Consider the following 21760-nt stretch of genomic DNA (forward strand, 5'->3'; position numbering starts at 1 on the left):
CATTAGCATAGGAACTCAGCGAAAATTGTATTGATGGACTGCGTATCCACATGTAGCTGGGAGGCGTGACCAGTCTTAAGGAAGAGCGCTGGGAGATACGAGATTTTGCTGTAACAGTGACGATATATTATCCTTCTACCGTATTATGGTCCTAGATTTTCGAAATGCTATCAGCACTGATAGTGTATATTTGATGCTTTTACACATTTTGTTTCTTCTTATAATAACCATGGAAGTCGTGGGTTACAGTAATGCCGAACATATATCACCAGTGACAAACGCGCAATCTGCCTCCTTTTCTCGTCAAAGCTACGTCGAAAGATACTCTAGTTCTCTTTCTTTTGCTAATTGCCTTACGTCGCACCGACAGAGATAGGTCTTGTGGCAACGATGGGACAGGAAAGGGCTGGGAATGGGAAAGAAGCGGCCGTGGCCTTAATTAAGGTACAGCCCCAGCCAGCATTTGCCTGGTGTGAAAATGGGAAACCACGGAAAAATTATTTTAGGGCTGCTGACAGTGGGGTTCGAACCCACTATTTCCAGGATGCGAGCTCACAGCTGCGCACCCCTAACCGCACGGCCAACTCGCCTGGTTGTAGTTCTTTTTGTGAACATTAATTAATCTAGAAGTTTTTAACGCAGTAGGTAAAACTAAAGAGATTTATACATGCGTTAAGTTTCCTATTATTATTGATTGTTTTGTGAGTTCCCATCGCTGTGCGTTTCATTACTGCTACCGACGTGGCCGAGAGTCACGCCATACACTGGGAGTCCTTCTGGAATCGTGTGACAAGAAGTGAATTCCCCACTAAGTCAACTGAAAAGACTGAGCATTGCGAATCATTACGTAAGCATGTACCACCGATGACACATGACGATCTGGTAGAACGACGTTTGTGCGGGATGAAAGGGAGTTTTGCTCCGTGGTCATACGGGATAGCAGAGAGTGATATTGCGACGCGTAGGTGAAAACCATTTCTCCCCCGGACATACGCTATGTCGTGATGTTTCTTTGTAAAACACAATAATTTTGTGTAAGGTAATACAAGAGTAAGAACGCGCTTCTGAATGCTGTGAGGGCAAGCGAGAAACACAACACTGGTGGACCAAGGGCATCACAAGCACTCGAAGTCTTAATGTAGTTTGATATTGGCAAACATTCGCCGAGTGTAATGGATACAGACACCAGTGTCATGGGTGTTTGAAGATCATGCGTGCACAGTGAGTACGCATGTGTTTACAAACACTCGCTATGCGTACGAAGCACATCAAAACGGAAAATATTGATTTTGTACTTATGAACAATAACAAGACTTGACACCTGTACCATACTGTAGCAAATTCACTTCTTATACCCCCATCACATTTTCAGTGTAAATTTCCCTTACACGCTGTATACCGCCGGTATTTTACACATATGAACAGAAATGGTCTTCAGCAAACAACACTGTCCCACTCCAGTCTTGAAAATGAGGGGAGGGAGTGAACGGGTAGTGCTGAAGTCCGCACTGAAAAGGAGGGGAAGGGAATGAACATATATAATCGTGTTGAAGGCACAGTGTGTGTATTGCTGCACATCCACTACTGTGCCCATTTCAATCACAACAGTCTTGTACCTGCAGCAATGCGTTATACGAAGAGTTGGGGGAATACCATGCTTTGATTACAGAGGGACACCATTTCTAAGCATGCGTGTACACGACGGATTCCAAGAACGGCGTGTGTATACTGTCAGAGACATGTCTATGAGTACGACGTGCGTGTACCAGCGCCGGTAAATGACGTGTGTATACAATCATCATTAGAGTGTTAATGATATAAATAAAGAAAATAACTGTTCAATATTGTGAGAAGAGATCTTTTTCTTCTACCGCTTTTCTAATACCAGTGGATTCGCGGGTGTGAAACACGTAGCACATGTGGAGTTTACCCTGTTTTACGTCTGGATGCGCTTCGTGACACCAATCCTATATGGAGGGATGTGATCACTATTGCCTGTTCCTGTGGTGCGTTATCTGAACACGAAGAAGAGAGTGTTGGAAAAGACATAAACATCCAGTTCCAGAGCCAGAAGAAATAATGGAAAGCGAATAAAATCCCCAAACCGGTTGGGAATCGAACCCAGAACCTTCTGAAACGAACGGCAGTACGCTGACCATTCAGGCAAGGAGTCGGACCGTGGCCCGTTTCAGAGATATTTTCTGTAATAGATATTTCTCTTATACCAACTCGGGCTAAGAGATTTTACACTACGCGGCTGTGAGCTTGCATCCGGGAGATCGTGGGTTCGATTCCCACTGTCGGCAGCCCTGAAGATGGTTTTCAGTGGTCTCCCATTTTCAAACCAGACAAATGCTTGGGCTGCACCTTAATTAAGGCCACGGCCGCTTCCTTCCAACTCCTAGGCCTTTCCTATCCCATCGTCGCCATAAGACCTATCTGCGTTGGTGCGACGTAAAACAACTAGCAAAAAAGATTTTACACTTCCTCATTCTTTACATTTATTTGTACGTCCTACAATGATAGGCTGTCTAAATCTAACAAAGTATACCATGACACTTGAATATTGAATGTATGTTTAACCATGTAGAGTTTTCTAGAGTTAATCTTTTTCGGATGCAGCACTACAAAGGTGATTTCTAACAATTTGGGTGGAGCCTTTAATGGTCAAGACGGCTAAATGACAGTACAGATTCTTGGGATTGCCCACACTTTAAAGAAACTCAACTAAGAATTTTGATATGATTCCTCTTGCTCCGATGAAAAGTCCTACAGCCCTTATACAGGAGATGTTGTATGATTCTTTGAAGTAACTGATGCCTCAGTTCTCCGCGTCTACCTCTCCTGCTGAATTGAGTCAACCTCATATCTAATGGTGGGGTCCAGATCGTATAACCTTACAGCACAGAAAGCAGTAGTTGGAACTGTGTGTTGAAAAGGAATGAGTAAACAATGAATGTGATATTCACTCTTTACTGTAATAGCATTTAGATTTGTCTTCCTATTTGTTTTACGTAGCCTGTCCCACCATCTTGGGGTAGCAATCCTGTCCCTTAATGGGAGAGCCCCGTGTTCATTACCGGTCCGGTCAAGCATTTTAAACTAGATCTGAGGGCTGTTTTGAGGTCGACTCAGCGTATGTGAGGACAACTGAGGAGCTATTGATGGCGAGGTAGTGACCGCGATCTGAAGAAAAGAGAAAAACGGACGAGAGGACTCGTCGCCCTGACCACGCGACCGCTCGTGATCTGCAAGCGGCCGCTTGGTAGGCCAAGTCCGAGAAGGGCTGTAAAGGCCTGGGGTGGGGCTGTGTTACTTGTATGATATTAAACGAGTACTGCCTACAATATTAGTGGAGCCCGCGGTCAAGGGCTAGCGTGCATATCTATTACCCGCAGGCTCCGAATTCGATTCTCGGCTAGTTCAGAGGTTTTTACCTGGATCTTAGAGCTAGTTGTAGTTCGAGGTCCTCTCAGCCTACATGAGAGAAATTCTAGTGTATCAGACGATGAGATAACGGCCGCGATTTTAGAAAGCCAAGAATAATAACCGAGAGCATTCATTACGCTGACCACGCATCTCCTCATAATCTTCAACATTCGGGCTGAGCAGGAACACTTGAAGGGCAAAACCTACTGGTGCTGTAATGCCATGGTATTTATGTATATATTGTAAATAAATAAATAAATAAATAAATAAATAAATAAATAAATAAATAAATAAATAAATAAATAAATAAATAAATAAATAAATAAATAAATAAATAAATAAATAAATAAAAACCTAATCCAATAATCTGATACAGTTGTCCTTCCTGAGGCACTCTATACAACTGAGGCATTATCACTCACCAATGATATCAAGGACATTGAGAAAATTGAATGGCAAGTACTGAGGAAGATATTCGGGCCCAAGTTTCAAGAGGGTATATGGATGGTAAGAAGCTCCGAAGAACTCTATGCATTAACTGAGCGATTCACATCAGTCGCACGCAAACGGCGTTTGAAATTTTGTGGACATTTAGCACGAATGGATGACTCACGACTGACTAAGAAAATATTTCTTATCATCAATGGAAACCGACAAACCAAAGTTCGCTGGCTAGTGGATGCATAAAAGGACCTCACAGAAGTCGACGTTGACCCAATGGCAACCACAAGGAATACATACAGACAAAAGATCAACACCCACAAATTTGCAGCCTAGAATCAATCTGAGAAAAGTTTGAAACTCAAACACTCATGGACACAAGAGTGAAAGGATGAGAAAGTTTTGGGAAGATAAGAAGAACAAGAAGATGAAGAATACCAGTGCTATTTAATGGTTCCACGTGCTCCTTAGAGGGCTAAACGAATGTATGTATATAATAAAATAATCTCGTTTGCCATTTATAAAAAAGATGATCACGCACATATTAAAACACACAAAATCACAGGAGTGGCTTGCTATTGTTATACCGAGCGAGTGATTGCGCGTTTTGGGTCACGTGAATATCAGCTTGTATAAGGGAGATAGTGGGTTCGAACCCCACTGTCGGTAGCCCTGAAAATGGTTTTCCGTCGTTTCCCCATTTTCATACCAGGCAAATGCTGGGACTGCACCTTAATCAAGACCACGGTCGATTCTTTCCCACTCCTAGTCTTTTCCTGCCCCATCGTCTGTATAAGACTGTGTGACGTAAAGCTATTTGGAAAAGTTCTAATGTTACTGGTTCTCCTCTTCAAGTGTATTAGAGATGCCGAATCGACATACTTTTATATCGTAGGAGTTTGTTTACGTGCCAATGAATCTACCAACACGACACACAATAAACCTCATGATGATTCCATATTGACTTACAAATCATTATGAATTGACTCTTAAGACAATTATACTTTTCCACCTTTCAGTACACTATTAATAAATAATGACAAGACTTTCTATAACACCATAACATGTGTCGGTCCCGTTAGACCATCATCAAGTAGCTAAAAACTGAATTGACAAGAGACGTTCTACAAACATTACTAGAAAGGTTTGATACATACGTGAAACAGACGGTATATTGTGAAAAATAAAAGTTAATTAATTAATTAATTAATTAATTAATTAAGTTTATGGTACAAGTTAAGCCGCGCACAAATTGAGTAACAATGTGAAAAAACAACAAATAATCTACAAAACAGAATAAATATAAAAAATCACTGTAAAACATAGAGCAGATATCGAGAGATATATGTGCAATGCAGGAAAATAGAGAGAAAAATACAAAAAAAAAAAGGGAATGATGTAAAATATAAGTAAATATATAAATTAAGAAATGAAAAATGTGACCTAAACTAGGATGTAAGTTGTTGCAGCTACTGAATATCCGTTGTTGAAGCTGTCGGAAGGCCGTCGATAGTTCCGTGGAAGCCTCTATGTGTGAATCTGAAGGTGATGTGTCACATTGTCTGGAATTGTTCACCACAGTCACAGCTTGGAGAAGGTCGAAGGCTCCATTAAAATACGGGGCGAGAATTTTAAAAAGTCCACAAGAAGTGCATTGAAATGTGAAAAATATATATTTTTCTTACGAGTCAGTTCCTAATAATCTACTGACACGAGGCTAGCGGATATTTTAATAGGCTTTACGTCGCACCGACTCTGATAGATCTTATTACAACGATGGGATAGAAAAGGGCTAGAAGGTACAGTCGCAGCATTTAATTAGCATTTGTACGCATCTTCAAATATTACCGGACTGATCCGGAAGTGAACCCGCCAACTTGATTCAGAATGCTAGCAGTCTATCGTCTACCATAGACGTGTTTTATTTGTTTGTTAGCAAATCAAAATAATTCCTTCTACGGGCTCTAAGAAAGCATAGAAATAGTGTATTGCTGCACATAACTGAAACAGAACTCTTTACTTCAATTCTGTAAATCCCCAAAATATAAATAATAACGTGTAAAATTCAATACTTTTATTTGTTTGCACTACATAAAGCCTTATGTGTTTTCGTTTGCCTGGGATATTTCAATTGAAATGTCGTTGTGAGGAAGCCAACTGCTTCCCAAGTAAATATTTATATAAGCACAAGCGAAGCGAAATTGTTCCCGCACGGAGAAGCCGTCTGTTCTGCTAACAATGGTATCGCGCCAAAGCCAAGACATTTCGCTTCTCAAAGCCCTCCACTGTAGGCAGCATGGGAACTGAGAGAATTTGACGGGAAACGTCGAAGGAAGATTAAGTTAAAATTAAATTATTGATGGAACACTTCAGAACAGAAGGAATAGCTGACATGGAGCAGCTACCACGGGCTTTGTTTGAAATGAAGGGATGAAAATCATTTTATACAATGTTAACAAGTAATGATCACCTCCAAATAACTGTACCGGTGTTCAGTTCTGGTCGGTGTTAGTTGTTTTAGAAAAGTGGGAGAAAAAAGAAAGTGATGCAAAATTTTGGGGACTATCGGAATTTTTTGAAATGTTCTTTCATTCTTACTAGAAGTGGCTCCAGCTACAAAGAATACGCACTTTTAAACATTAAACTTGAACTAAAATAATTTGCAGCACAGTAGTATACAGGGTGGTCGGAAACAACGTGAATCGGATATATGAGCGTTAGAGGGTTGGTCATAATGATAAATAATTGATAGAAAATAATTAGATAACTCGCACGGTTGTCATCTTATCAGATGCTGAAGTTAGCCAATCAGATCTCTTCAATTGCGACTTCAGAAGGGCTTTGCGAGGCGGTGTTGCTAAATCTGCACGTGGCTTATGACCGGCTTGAGAGCACCAATAGAAGAAATAAACTTCTCCAGGGGAGGCACTTGAACAAGGACCTCTCTGCTGATAGGCTTACCGAGCTCGGTAGCTGCAGTCGCTTAAGTGTGGCCAGTATCCAGTATTCTGGAGATAGTGGGTTCGAATCCAACTGTCGGCAGCCCTGAAACTGGTTTTCCGTGGTTTCCCATTTTCACACCAGGCAAATGCTGGGGCTGTACCTTAATTAAGGCCACGGCCGCTTCCTTCCCATTCCTAGGCCTTTCCTGTCCCATCGTCACCATAAGACCTATCTGTGTCGGTGTGACGTAAAACAAATAGCTGCCGGGCTGAGTGGCTCAGACGGTTGAGGCCCTGGCCTTCTGACCCCAACTTGGCAGGTTCGATCCTGGCTCAGTCCGGTGGTATTTGAAGGTGCTCAAATACGTCAGTCTCGTGTCGGTAGATTTACTGGCACGTAAAAGAACTCCTGCGGGACTAAATTCCGGCACCTCGGCGTCCCCCAAAACCGTAAAAGAGTAGTTAGTGGGACGTAAAACAAATAACATTATTATTGTTAAACAAATAGCTGACAGGCTTTCCCCGTAACATGCACGCTACGGTGGCATTGGCTGAAACCCACAGTGTGTTAGAGTTTGGTTCTCAAGCCCGACCAAGCCACGTTCAAATTTAGCAACGCCGCTTCGTAAAGCCCATTTGAATTCGCCCGCGAAACGATCTGATTGGCTGATATCAGCAGATGATAAAATGACAACGGCACGAGATAGCGACGTAACTTTTTGAAATTACCTATCAGTATTACCAATGTTCCAACACTCATAAACTTGATTCACGTTGTTTCCGACCACTCTGTATAATTACTGGACCCCTTGCAATGGCACGCAGTGTGACGGCGAAGAAGACGAAGATCGGGAAGGACAGAGCCATCACTAGCAACACCAAACTCAGGCTGGTTTTCACCCATCACCACATACGCATCTGAAACCTGGACAATTCGTAAAGCTGACAGGAAGAAGATTGAAGCAATGCAACTCTGGGTGTTCCGTCGAGTTCTAAGAGTATCGTGGACCGAGCACTGGACGAGCGCTTCTGTCCTAGAAGAGCTCAAGATCAAGGACAGGCTCATTAGCCAGGCTTATTTGCGACACTTTGGCCGCGTATCAAGGAGAACTGGAGATACTGAAAAGCTGACCGTGAAGGGCAAAGTGCAAGGAACTAGGCCCCGAGGAAGTGCTCCACCAAGGTGAATTGACCAGATGAAGGAGATGGTTGGGAGGTCTCTGCATCAAGCGTCGCATCTAGCGCAGGATGGAAGGGGGTGGCAAAAACTCTTCAACCGCACATGACATGCCACCACACCTTGTGTCGACTAGCCTGTTCTTCCGTTGTGAAGCGAGTGTAAAGTGCCCCATACACACGCAGACTTCTGGAATACTTACCTGCACAGACTTGCCTCTGGGAGGTAAGTCGGAAGTATGCAGTTGCCCACACACGCTCATACTAAATGATTATTTACCGAGGAGGTTGAATACGACGCGCTCAGCTGTTTTCTGTTTAAGATGATGCACTTCGGATGGTTGAAAAATATATACGGATTGGAATTAATTAGATAGTCGGTATAGAAGATGAGTTGTTATTTGGACATAATGTAGCGCTCTGCACGAAGAAGACGCGCAAAAAATGATTCCAATTTTCATATTTGTAGGTTACGACGTTTACATTTATTGCCGCAACTCTGAGATAGCGCTTTCGTCGCAAAGTCTCCAGCTGAATTCAAGCAGCGCCAGAATGTCAGAGACTTGCCTGCAGACTTTTTGTCGGCAGACTTATCGGCCATACACACAGAGACATGTCTGAAGAGACTGGTTTGCGCAGACTTACCTCCGACTAAGTCTGCGCGTGTATGGGGCCCTTAACATGAATTCTAGGGGTCCTGATGGGTCTTACCCCTAAAGTTTATGCAAGGCTCATATCATAAGCGTTATGCCAGGTAGGCTATGCTTGTTACCCGCTTCAATAAGTTTGCATTCTAACCTACTACTGCCTAAAAATCTGGGCTCTGATTAATTACATATCGTCGTTGCGTCTGGAATCGCTATGTGATAATGTTGTAGCAGAAATACTGACCTGCAGCACATATATCATCAAGAGCGAGAATTCTTTGAACATGCGCGCACAATACTGAACCTTTGACGACAGAATTTTACCGGCCAAAGTTCTAAGCTGTAATATTTCTCATAGCGGGTTTTACAGGCGCAACGACGATATACCGGATGGTCCACCAGCCTCTTGTACGTGTTCCCACCGTAGGCGGCTCTGAAGATGGTTTTCCATGATTTTCCATTTACACACCCGGCAAATTTTGTGGCTGTACCTTAACTAGGGCTCGCTGCCTTCCAAATACTAAACCTTTTCTATCCCGCCGTATTCATAAGACCTATCTGTGTCGTTGCGACGTAAAGCTAATTGTAAAGAAAGGAAAAAGTGACTATCTTTTGTAACCTTAGCTGGAATCAAACTCACTATTTTAGGAGCGGAAGGCTAACAACCAATCGATAGAGCTACTGAGACGGACAGTAAGAAATGTATGTAACTGTAGTCTTTATCTCCTTGGCAGTCTGCATTTGGTGTTCTAAGAATTTAAAAAAGTATTCAAGGTATTATAAGAATGATAATATGTCAGAACAGTTAAATAAGCTTAGGACATCTCAGTCAACTACCTCAAGTACTTAGTGTGAAGCATAGTTATGATCCTCCATTTAAGCTGCTGTAAGTTAAATTGCTAACAATCTTAAGGGGGGAGACCGAGCTCAGCACGGGGAAAACAGGGCCAATATTCATTCGATTGTTATATATGCTACAAACGTTGTTGACAAATGCTGCACATACCCCAGGCTCGGCATGCTTAAGAGCAATCAGAAGCAACTTCATTAATGTCAAAATTCTAATTATAACATTTTAAAATAAAATGTTCAAAATTTCCCGCCTTTTTAACAATATATCACGGTTTTCTTCATAACTCTCTTACTGATTCACGGATAATTATGAATTTTTCAGAGTTTTCTCCCGTAATGTTGTACTACAATTTGTACCTCATTCAGATCAATAGGATTTAAATTCGATTTTATATAGCATTTTTATTTAGAAAGCTATTAATATTTTCTGGTGCTCGGAATAAAAACGCGACAAAAAATCCAAATCACAGTCTATGTTAATGATTGAGGTTCATTTTGTAGCTGGAGTTTTGATACACACTTTAAAAAAGGAAAAGTACGAAAATTCTTATAAACTTGGAATTTATAAGGGAAACAGTGATATATTGTTAAAAAGACGGAAATTTTGAATATTTTATTTTAAAATATTAAAATTATTAAAATTCTGACATTACTGAAGTTGCTTCTGGTCGCCAGGAAGCTTGCCAATACTGGGATATGTGCAGCAATTGTCAACAACAATTGTAGCATATTTAACAATCGAATGAATATTAACCTATTTTTTTCCCTTTGTTAAGCTGGGTCTCCCCTTAACAGAGGCAGGTACATACGAATTTTATCCAAGTTCATTTCTTTAAAACCGTTTCAGACCTGACTTTTCCCTCAAAATAGCAATTTATAAAAAAGTTAGCCTCCTGAGAAAATAAATTGATATTATACTTAAGGAAGAATTCCTTAGGTATAATAAAATTCTGAGGAATATGTGAAAGTTGAGATTCACGCGTGGATATAATTGTCTAAGGAATCAGAATCCAAGGAAAGGAAATCGAAACTCTGAGATTTGTCGATGATATTGTATCTGAATCTGCGTTATGATCTGAAGAAATTTCTGAATGTTAATGGAGTGCAGTCGAATGAGGTCTGAGGATTGAGGAAATATTAGATTAGGAAATGAAGTAGATGAATATTGTCACTTGGTTAGTAAAATAACTAATTTTGGCAGAAGTAAGGACGACATAAATTGCATACTAACGCAAGCAAGGAAAGCCTTTCTAATGAAAATAAGATTCCTCATTTCCAGCACTGACATAGGAATTAGAAATACATTTTAGAAGACTTTCGTCTGGAGCGGGGCATTGTATGGAAGTGAAACATGGACATAACTAACTCATAAAGTGAATAAAATATTGAATGTGGGATGAGTTGAACGAATCGCAAGTGAAGATATACTGAATAGAAGTGGTGAAAGGCGAACGATTTGGTAAAATTTGACGAGAGGAAGAGAGAGAAGACAGACAGGACTTTTCCAGTTGGTTTTTGAGAGAAGTGTAGGCGGTAAAAACGACATGGGTAGACTAAGGTATGAGAAATAGATTAGAGTAGATTAGGATGTTGTAGTTACGTAGAAATGACAAGTTTAGCACAGGCTAGGATGGCATGGAGGACTGCATCAAATCAGTCTATGGACTGATGACTTAAACAAAAACTACAACTTGAACCTTTTATACCTATTAATTTGCAAAAGTTGAATTATAAGCATGATGAATATATATACCATAATATTAAATATAATTGATTTATTAACGAAATAGAAGAAATGGAAGAAATCAAGGAAATTAGGGTCACCTTAGCTGGTGTGGGCCTATTTTCAGCCACGTTTCTGAGCTGTTGTTAATTTTTCTTCTACTTTCATCAAATCTCATTACATGGCATTATGTTACCAGAAACGGTGGAGTCCACCAGCAAGTGCAAGCCGTATCAGAAATTGTAAACTGTGAAGCTCTAGAAAAAAATTATAAAAGGATGTGTGCATTATAATGGAAACAATGTGAATGAGTTTATGCGTACAAAATTGTCATATTTACACATACATAATTTGATCCACCCTCAACCGGAATCGAGCTCAGTATCTTGGGAGCAGAAGTTTCAAAAGTAATCGCCTGCGTTACTAAGATCGACGGTACGAAATCTGTGTAACTGTAATGTTTGCGGCTGTGTTACAATTTGTACGGAGTGAGCGTTGTGTGTATTCTTCTGGTAGGAAAACCTCTTGAAGACGGTCGCATATACGGTATATTGCTATCCTAGTTATCTTCTCAGTTATTATTATTATTTGCTATTTGCTTTACGTCGCACCGCCACAGATATGTCTTATGACGACGATGGGATAGGAAAGGCCTAGGAAGTGGAAGGAAGCAGCCGTGGCCTTAATTAAGGTACAGCCCCGGCATTTGCCTGGTGTGAAAATGGGAAATCACGTCTTCTCAGTTAATTTACATGACGTTGAGTTTGGGCCATTCCAGTCTTTCGGGGTGGTCTTACATTTGTTTCAGAGCTGGAAATCGAACTTAAACCAACTGAATGGAAAAAATACCTCACCAAAGCAGCAGAAAATAATAATAATAATAATAATAATAATAATAATAATAATAAATTAAGGATGTAGAAAATCAAGAAAGAAAAATGTTAAGGATCGTTTTCGGACCAGTCTGTACAGGGGGAATCTATATGATAAGGAAATCTCATGACCTGCACCAACACTGAGAGAAAATCTGACACATTCGGAAAATGACGTTTGAAATCATACGGACATATGATCGGAATGAGTAATCAGGGATTGACAAAAATTATTCTTAACCTTACCCTATCAATGAAAGTAAAAAAAATCGACAATCACTGCAATCACAGGATACAAGAACTACCACCAACAAAACCTGGTCAGACGATGGCAACAAACTTCACAGCGGGAAGATGGGGATATTTTTGGAGAAGAGAAAGGCAAGGAAATCAGCTAAATAAGTTCAATAGGGCTCATTAGTTGAGCACAAGGAAGAGGGAATAATAGTAACAGCGACCCCGAAAAGCATAAAACTAGTTACTGGAACATACAAACAATAATACTGCAAATACAAGGAATAAGATACTAACAGTAATATGGAGATGATGTACTATGAAATGCTTGTTTATTCCGATCTCGTCCCTCTGCTCTAGAAGCAAAGTGACTGCTAGTGGAGCTACACAACACTGTTTCCGGCATCCAATCACGACACAATCTACTCTCCGTGTGCTGAATAACTGATTGGTGTAATACTTTTCTTCTGTAACGCTGGTCACGCTTCTTCAGAAGAACATTGTTACTACAGCCCAGAAGCTTGTTTTTATATAAGTTAGACGAAGATTCTGATGGCCAAATTTGATTCTACCGAAATAAAAGTGCTTGTGTAACAACGCCTGCTACACGTTTGTAAGTGCGGAAGACGGTTAATTGGTTATTGTGTCACAGTTGTGTCAGCCACTTTGGTTCTTACCTGCGAAGGTGTAGTTTAACTGTAATAAATTTGAATTAAGAGAATTAAAAGTCCACACAGCAGACACGTCCTGACATGAAGGCTACTGACGGATTTTTATTCTACTGAGCGACAGGACAGACATTTTCTATGCATTTGTATTATGGAACGTACAGTCATACCACAGACACATGTTTATGAATGCAGATAAGTTATGTTGTACCACAGGCGGTACCTTACGTGCAGTACAAGTCGAGATTGCTGCATCAAGGATTACTACCACCTGAGTGCAGACCTGTGCGCTAATGGGTACAGCAAGAATGAAATGCAGTGGAAATGCTGTCCCAGACGTTAGCCATTCTGAGGGCAGAAAGAACCTGATGGCTACAACCTTATGCAAGGAAGGTAATGAAATTAGGATAGCCGCTTAAGGAGTGAAAACAATAAAGCAGACATGTCTAGGTCGAGTGCACGCCAGGCGAGCTGCATGTAGGGTGTCTTTACTCCCGTGCGGTCTCGGCTGGCACACGCTGACTCGAGCGGAGAAATTCGAAGGAGATGCGTTAGAGGTGCAAATGATTCCTTCCTTCATTACGAACAAAGTGAGCTCCCTATAAATGAGAACTGCCCTTCACTAATATCGTTAATAACACACCGCCATTTGCTAATTTACATGAAATAAGAAACACATTATTGTCATATACAAAGACAATATAATTGTAGGCTACATAAATACTATACACATTAACTAAATATTACACGAAACATCAAACTCTGACATGTTCAAGATACTTGAACTAATACATTAAACGTATTCTAGTTGACCAAACAAAGTGCAAAGGAGTGATGGAATAACTTAAAAATATTCCGGCGAGCCTTGTGTACACCCTGGTCATCGTGGTTTCGCTTTCTCTGAAAAATAAGTTGCCTCAAAGTGACCCATTTATATTCACTTTTTTACTGAGACTTGTTGACGTTTGCTGGCGGTAATTCGGTCAATGTTAGGCTTGATGGTGATGACAGACACTATTTTTATTACTGAATTGAGATGCATGTCTGTTAGCTGAGATCTGAATCGAGATTTGATGATCATCATCTTGGAAAAGAACTGTCCAAATCTATAAGTACTTCCAAAGATTGACAGGATTCCTAGTAAAAATGAACCAACAAACAAACAAACAAACAAACAAACAAACAAACAAACAAACAAACAAACAAACAAACAAACAAACTGTTATTTGGAACTACCGTTGTTTGGTCATTACTGTTTTGTGTTATCCTAACAAACTACTTGTTAAAACACATCACTTAAGTATACTTACACCTTTTAAAGTATGTCGTAGTTCTGCTATTAATTTCAGCCTCCCGTCACTAGTAATACCACTATACTGATGTAGATGATACAGCTCATAATGACGCCTAACATTAAACTTTTGCAGACGTCATGCTTTTATACACACTAAGCACTGAGCTCCTCCTTCATGTTCGTGCCTTAGGAAACAGTATGACCATTCTGGGTCAAATCTACCGTAACAATTCCTCTTACCACATGCCTTGCATCGTCCTTCTGTTTTACATAACACAAACAGATCTGGTTTAATAATTCCTGCTGTTAGTGAACGTATTGCCAGTTCAATTCCCCTCCCTCCCACCTATAGAGGAGCAGTTCTGCCCGCACATGTGCGAGGTTATTTCTAAGCAGTGGGATGTCTTACTGGGGGCACTGTTTGATTTGCCTGTAATAAAGAGACCTCTTGAGGTCAGAAAATGAAAAAACCACCACAAGAGTCAACAAGATAGATACTACGTAATATAATATCACAACCAGACTTACGCAGATGACAAAAGTCAATTAGAGCTGAGAATTTCTTCTAGACTGCATAGAGAAAACGGATATATGCTGAACCACAGTACGCGGGTACGCTTGGTTACAGAGGGGAGCTATATAAACGTTCAAGCATTGTAACAAATTTACAGGAATGAAGAAACCGAATGGTTAAAATGAGTCTGAATACCTATGTTAAAATAGCGAAAGTGAGGAAGCCAGGTGGATGCTGGAATAGAGGGCAAGTAGGGGAAAGGACGGGCAGCTAGCGGCCACTGTCCACCAGTGCAGATTGAAGAAGCAGACCCACTTCACACAGAGTGTACAGAGAAAATCGCTAGTTCACAGACACAGTTTCAGTTACTAATTACTTTCCGAGAGAGCGAATCCTTGCAAATGCCGGGCAAAGTATCGGTAAAATGTTCGAAGCTATAAGCCTCAAAGAACATGGCTAACAAGCCCAGAAATCGTCATACTTTATCATTGTCTGCAGCACTGGAGCATATCTGCAAGGCGACCATTGCTACAGGATACACGTGATACGCGTCTGCGGCTGCAGTAATACCAAGTCATATAAGGTCGAATGATAAGATATTTTCCTGACGATTCCTGTTTCTGTATGCAACAGAACGATTGTCATATCCGTAACTCTAGCTTCCTATATAGGCAAGTCCTTCCTTATGCATTCTCCTACTGGTCTAGAACCATTTGAGTACAGGCCCACGTTTGCCTATTACGTGGAATGAATGAAAATCCACAGCCTGTTTTCAGTCATTCGACCAGGTCAGAAATGGAACGAATGAAGCGCCCATCTAACGGCGAGGATAGGAAATGTGCCGTCTGCCGAAGCCTGTCACACTCTTCTGGGACAATGATAAATGACTGACAGATGCAATGTTAATGGAGAATGTTGCTGGAATGAAAGATGACAGGGAAAACCGGAGTACCCGGAGAAAAACCTATCCCACCTCCACTTTGTCCAGCACAAATCTCACATGGAGTGACCGGGATCTGAACCACGGTATCCAGCGGTGAGAGGCAGGCGCGCTGCCACCTAAGCCACGGAAGCTCCGCCTATTACGTATTCCAGGTAATTTGCCCACGCACAGTTGGGGTTAAGATTACGTATGGAAGGGTTATGGCCTATACTTTTGTGTCAGTAGCTGTAAACACTGGAGCTGTAGATTCTGCCATTTCAAGCGTTGTTGTTATTATGTTCTACAGAACTCCCTATATACTGCTAACAATATACGCAAAGCTACTGAAATCTGAATATCCAGATGGAGCAGGTTCATACTCTGGAGGTAGCATGTCATATCGTAGTGCTTAGTTTGATTCTGAAGGAAATTGGCTCTTAGTTCAGGATGAACATCTTTGCATGAATTTGATGAGTTAGGAAATGATGATGATGCTGTTGCCTTCAATTATTCATTTTCAGCGAAGAGTGAATGAATCCTCCTCATTCTATAGACTATAATCATCAATTTAGGAACTAATAAACTTATCTACCAGATCTTCCACATATGGATAATATTATACATTCCATACTTTCTCAGGAATGCTACTCAAAATCTTCAGCAATTGGTCATCTGCCTTGTATGACTGTGACTGCGGAGTCGTGATTTTTATATAATGGTCAGTACTCAAAATAACTGTTCCACTGCGTTAACAGAGTCAACAATGGAAGTCATCCAGTACAAAGTTGATGAATCCGTTTTCGTCAGCTGAGTTTGAATCTGAACTGCTGACGCAATGATCATTAAAACATTGTTATAATAATATTTATGTTATGGCTCAACTGGCACCGCACGAAGTCTTCGAGGATGTGTACTACGACGGATTTTTAGCCCTGAGTTCATGGACGGACTGTATAAACGGCGAAGTATCAAGGATTTCCGCACACGGTATGGCAAACCAAGTATCAATAATACCATTCGCGGCAGAATACTCCAGTAGCAGTGTTGTCAACTTATATTTTCAAGATCCGCTAAATAGTACAAAAATCCGCTAAAATTCGGCCAAGTAATCGATCTCAAATAATAATAATAATAATAATAATAATAATAATAATAATAATAATAATAATAATAATAATAATAATAATAAAGAATACATAATAATAAAAGTAAATGTCTGCACTCACCTGATCAGTGAGTTTCACTGGGATTAACCCTCTGCCTGCGAGCCGGCGAGCTAAAACTTGTAGGCGTTTTACTGCCGGGTGCAAACTAGGTGAATCCCCTACCTCAAGAGCCATACACAGGACAGGCCAATTCATTAAACGGTCTTCCTTCATAGCATAAATATAAATGCTACTCTCTCACAGTTTCATTATCTGTCGTCATTCGTCAACTAAGAGATAAGTACCTTTCCCTACGCATTTCAGATTTATGATACGATGATCTCATAACATCAAATCCAAATAACATGTTCTCCTCATGTGACTGCTAGCTCCTGACAAGAAATACGGAATAGATCGGAGACAGATTGGAGTACAAATTAAAAAAAAACGTAAAACGGATAAAACACTAAATTCCGCTATAATAAATCTAGAATTCCGCCAAAAAATCCTCTGTCCGCTAAATGATACATTTCTCCGCCGACAGTCTTCTAATTCCGCCAAATTTAGCGGAAAATCCGCTAAGTTGGCAACACTGTCTAGTAGATAGGTCATCTAGAGCGTAAGGCTGATGACAGATCAGGGAAGAGGAAAAGAGGAGGACCTCTAGGAATACCCAGAAAACGTTTGCATGATCACCTGACAGAAGACCTGGCGGCTGATGGGGGCTCTAGTGAGTGATGATTAGTGATAAAATGGAGTCAGATGACGAGCGCGTCCAGAAGTCACCCTGAATGACCGCTCCAAAGAAACCAGAGTATTGGCGGTCAGAATGATTACCAGGCGGCTCTATAACCAATAACTAGACCTCCAGTACAGAAAAATTAATATTGCTGTACTGGGAGGACCTTCAGAATCACTTAGAAAAAGTCACAAAACTGTAGTAAAGTAGGACGAAGACTTTTCCATAATAAAAGCAAGATAAAGTCAAGCCATATCCGTACAGGCCGCGGAACGGTGGAAGGTTAATAATTTTTCCACTGTCAGTAACTTTCGAACTGTCCAGCCCCGCAGTGTAGGGGGCAACGAGTCCTCCTGTCACCCAGCGGCCCTGGGTTAGATTCCCTGCCGGGTGAGGTGTTTTTAATGGTAAATGATTAATATCCGAGACCTGGGGACTGGGTGTTTATGTCGCCCTTAATGCTCCTTTCCTTACATTCAACACTTTACACTTCCGCCATTTTCAATTACATGCAAGTTCCCAACATGTGGTGCAAAGTAGGGGCAAAAGATCTTCTTACGTCGACGCCCCAATAAATAGCATTTTTTAAAAAAAACTTTCGAACTAACTGGAATCAAGTTCTTAGCTCTATGCCCGACCAACATTGCTTCTTGAAACTTCTTACATTTTTCAACTTCCTGGCGGGGAATCGAACTCACACCCTTCTGGATTAACCGAGCACTATTTTACTGGCTCAGATTCGTAGCCTATTATTTGTAGTAATATGTATTTCAAAATCTAGATACGATTAGAATTACTGCTTGGCGGTACCAAACGTCGCTGCGTCCGCAATGGAATAGAAAAATGACGGGAAAAGTAGAATAATGTTACAGATTTTTACGACGTACTAACTAATTTTTGACAGTTTTCGGAGACGCCGGTATGCCAGAAGTTTGTCCCTCAGAAGTTCTTTAACGTGCCAGTAAATCCATCCACACGAAGCTGACGTATTTGAGCACCTTCAAGTACCACCGGACAGAGCCAAGCACGAACCTGTGAAGTTGCAATCAAAAGGCCAGCACCTCAACCGCCTGAGCCACTCAGCCTGGCGTGGAAAGTAGTCACCATGGCCTAAACAAATAGGCAACACATCGAGGTGTTTAGAGGGCTACGGTGATATGGTGAGACGAATGTGATCCTTAGCTGCGCTGCCACGGTTCACAAACTTTTCAGGGGACGACATTAGAGAGCAGTTATTGATCTAAAGATTTTCATGAAATTTTAATTGAACCAATTCGAGAGTATCCTCTTTAATGTAAAATTTAAAAACAGAAGAATCACGCAAATCGATCACGGAATCTCAGAGTAATTGGTGTAGCCTGCATATATTAAATGCGGATGAGTTTCTCAATGTATTCTTTTCTTTTTTTTTAAGTCAGTTAGTAAAATTTCGGTGTATAAATCTCTCCACAGGCCGAAATAAATTTACCATAATTGGCAGACTACACTAATTACTGTTTTAAGAGGAAGTACAACTGGGCAATCATCTTCTATTAACACTAATCAGAGGGACAAAACGGAAGGGGTCCGACACTTCGAAAAATGAAGATATTGGCCAAAGAAAGACAACGGTCACGAAGGGCGTGAAAATGAAAGACTCTAGGACTCGCAATCTAATACTGTCGGGGTGGAAAAGAACAAGAACTGACCAAGGGAGTTCGGATAGGATAGATGAGAGGAGCTTGACACACGTAATATGTGGAAGCAGTACCAGGTTTCAGCTAAGAGCCGCGTGCTAGCCCACCCGTACTCCCTAGGCCTCGCAATCTGATAACGTCGGGCTGGAAAAGAACAAGAAATGACCAAGGGAGGTTGGATAGGACAGATGAAAGAGAGGAGCATGACACAAGTAATAAGTGGAAGCAGTACCAGAATTTGGCTATGAGCCGGGTGGTAGCCAACCCATGGTCACAAGTTAAGAGCCACTTTTAGCCACCTCTTACGACAGGAAGGGGATATCGTGGGTGTTGGCAGACTCCATACTGAATATGTCGGGCATCGCCTTGCTATCATAAAATTCTTACTTGTGCCAGGCTACTCACTTTCATCTATCCTAACCGACCTCCCTTGGTCAACTCTTGTTCTCTTCCAAGCCCGACGGTATTATGTTTCCCAGGCCTATGGATTCATTCACGCCCTATGGGGCTCTTCCATTCTTTTACCGATATCTTCATTCTTCAAAGTGTCGATCTCTTTCATTTTCCTCTTGATTAGTGTTACTAGAGAATGGTTGTCTAGTTGTACCTCATCTTAAAACAATAATCACTACCAACGCATCAATAAACGTATGTCATTGTTACGTTCACGTAACCATGGTACCTGGTCTAGGAGTAATTTTTTACGCGATTTTTCGGTCTACGAGAAAGGCAAATATTGAAATTATTGTAGATGTCATAAAAATTACCGTACTGATTTTCATCCAGTGTTAACGGGAATAATTCGAGAGCATCCTCCTTCAATTAGAAAGAGAATCACAAAGATTCGTGAGCATCCCATTTCATGTAGAATAAATAAAGAAGAATCACGCAAATCGATCAGGGAATCTCAGAGTAATTGGTGTAGGCTACATACATTAAATGAGGATGAGCTTCACAATGTATTCTTTCTTTTCCTTTGTTAAAGTCGGTTAGTAAAATTTATGGTGTATAAAATCTCTCCACAGGCCAAAATACTTTTACCACAATCGGCAGACTACACTGATGGTGGCGATTACTATTTTTAGAGGAAGTACAACTGGGCATCCATCCTCTAATAACACTAATCAAAGGGACAAAACGGAAGGGGTCCGACACTTCAGAAATGAAGTTATTGTCCAAAGAAAGACAATTCATAATTCATAGTCACGAATTGAGAACCTTCTCCTTCGTGTTGAAGTAGGTTAATAATAATAATAATAATAATAATAATAATAATAATAATAATAATAATAATAATAATAATAATAATAATAATAATAATAATAATAATGGCGTCTCTGAAGACCTTAAAAAGTAGTTAGTGGGACGTAAAACAAATAACATTAATAATAATAATAATAATAATAATAATAATAATAATAATAATAATAATAATAATAATAATAATAATAATAATAATAATAATAATAACAATTAGGTACAAACCACGATCTCTATTTCTATGTAAAAGATAACCGATACGATGCGGAAGAGAAGGTTTGCTTTCCATGATTGCGTGACAAAAATGAGCCCTGCAAGTTCAACCAAGCGGATCTTCTCCTATTTCCAACACAAGAAAAGAAAAGGGGCCTGGTTCAGTGAGGTAGAAGAAGTTCTACAAGAGGTGGGTATCATACATGATGTTATCTTGGAGTATAATCCATTTAAGAAAAAACTTCAAGAACACAAGTGTTTCCAAGAAAAGCCGAAGCTGAAAACAGGGAAGGCGTGAACCGAAGAAAGGAATGAATGAGACCTGCAAAGAATGGAGGAGTACTGGGCAAATGTCAAAGCCCGGGGAAGGAGACAGTTGCAATGACGTGGTCCTTAAATGGTGGAATCGACATAAATAAATGAAGACGCCGAGGTGCTGGAATATTTCCCAGCAGGGTCTCTTTTATGTGCTGGTAAAACTACCTAAAGGACGTTGGCGTAATTGTGAACCTTTAAATACCATCGAACTGAGCCGCGATCTAACCCACCACCTGGGCTCAACAGCTACCATTTCTACCATCTCTACCATTTCTACCAGCCTCGGGAGGTCAACTGAGTAGAGGTGGATTCGATTCTCACCTCAGGCATCCTGGAAGTGGTTTTCCGTGGTTTTCTACTTCTCCCCCAGGCAAATGCCGGGATGGCACCTAACTTAAGGCCACGGCCGCTTTCTTCCCTCTTCCTTGTCTATCCCTTCCAATCTTCCCATCCGCCCACAAGGCCCCTGTTCAGCATAGCAGATGAGGCCACCCGGGCGAGGTACTGGTCATCCTCCCAGTTGTATCCCCGACCCAGAGTCTGAAGCTCCAGGACACTGCCCTTGAGGAGGTAGAAGTGTGATCCCTCGCTGAGTCCGAGGGAAAAGCCGACCCTGAACGGTAAACAAATAAAGAAGAATATTTTTCATGCTCTATATGTTCCCGCATCCAGATTTCATCCGTCTGTATATTGTA

The 21760-nt window shown here is 40.8% G+C and overlaps 1 protein-coding gene across 1 annotated transcript in view; it reads right to left on the bottom strand.

Annotated features, from left to right (window-relative positions):
* stol (stolid) overlaps positions 1–21760 on the bottom strand; it is a 1115479-nt gene that overhangs the window by 444529 nt on the left and 649190 nt on the right. The gene's annotated exons all lie outside the window — the stretch shown is intronic.

The sequence above is a fragment of the Anabrus simplex genome, chromosome 4, assembly GCF_040414725.1.
Source record: "Anabrus simplex isolate iqAnaSimp1 chromosome 4, ASM4041472v1, whole genome shotgun sequence".
NCBI classification, from domain to species: Eukaryota; Metazoa; Arthropoda; class Insecta; order Orthoptera; family Tettigoniidae; genus Anabrus; species Anabrus simplex.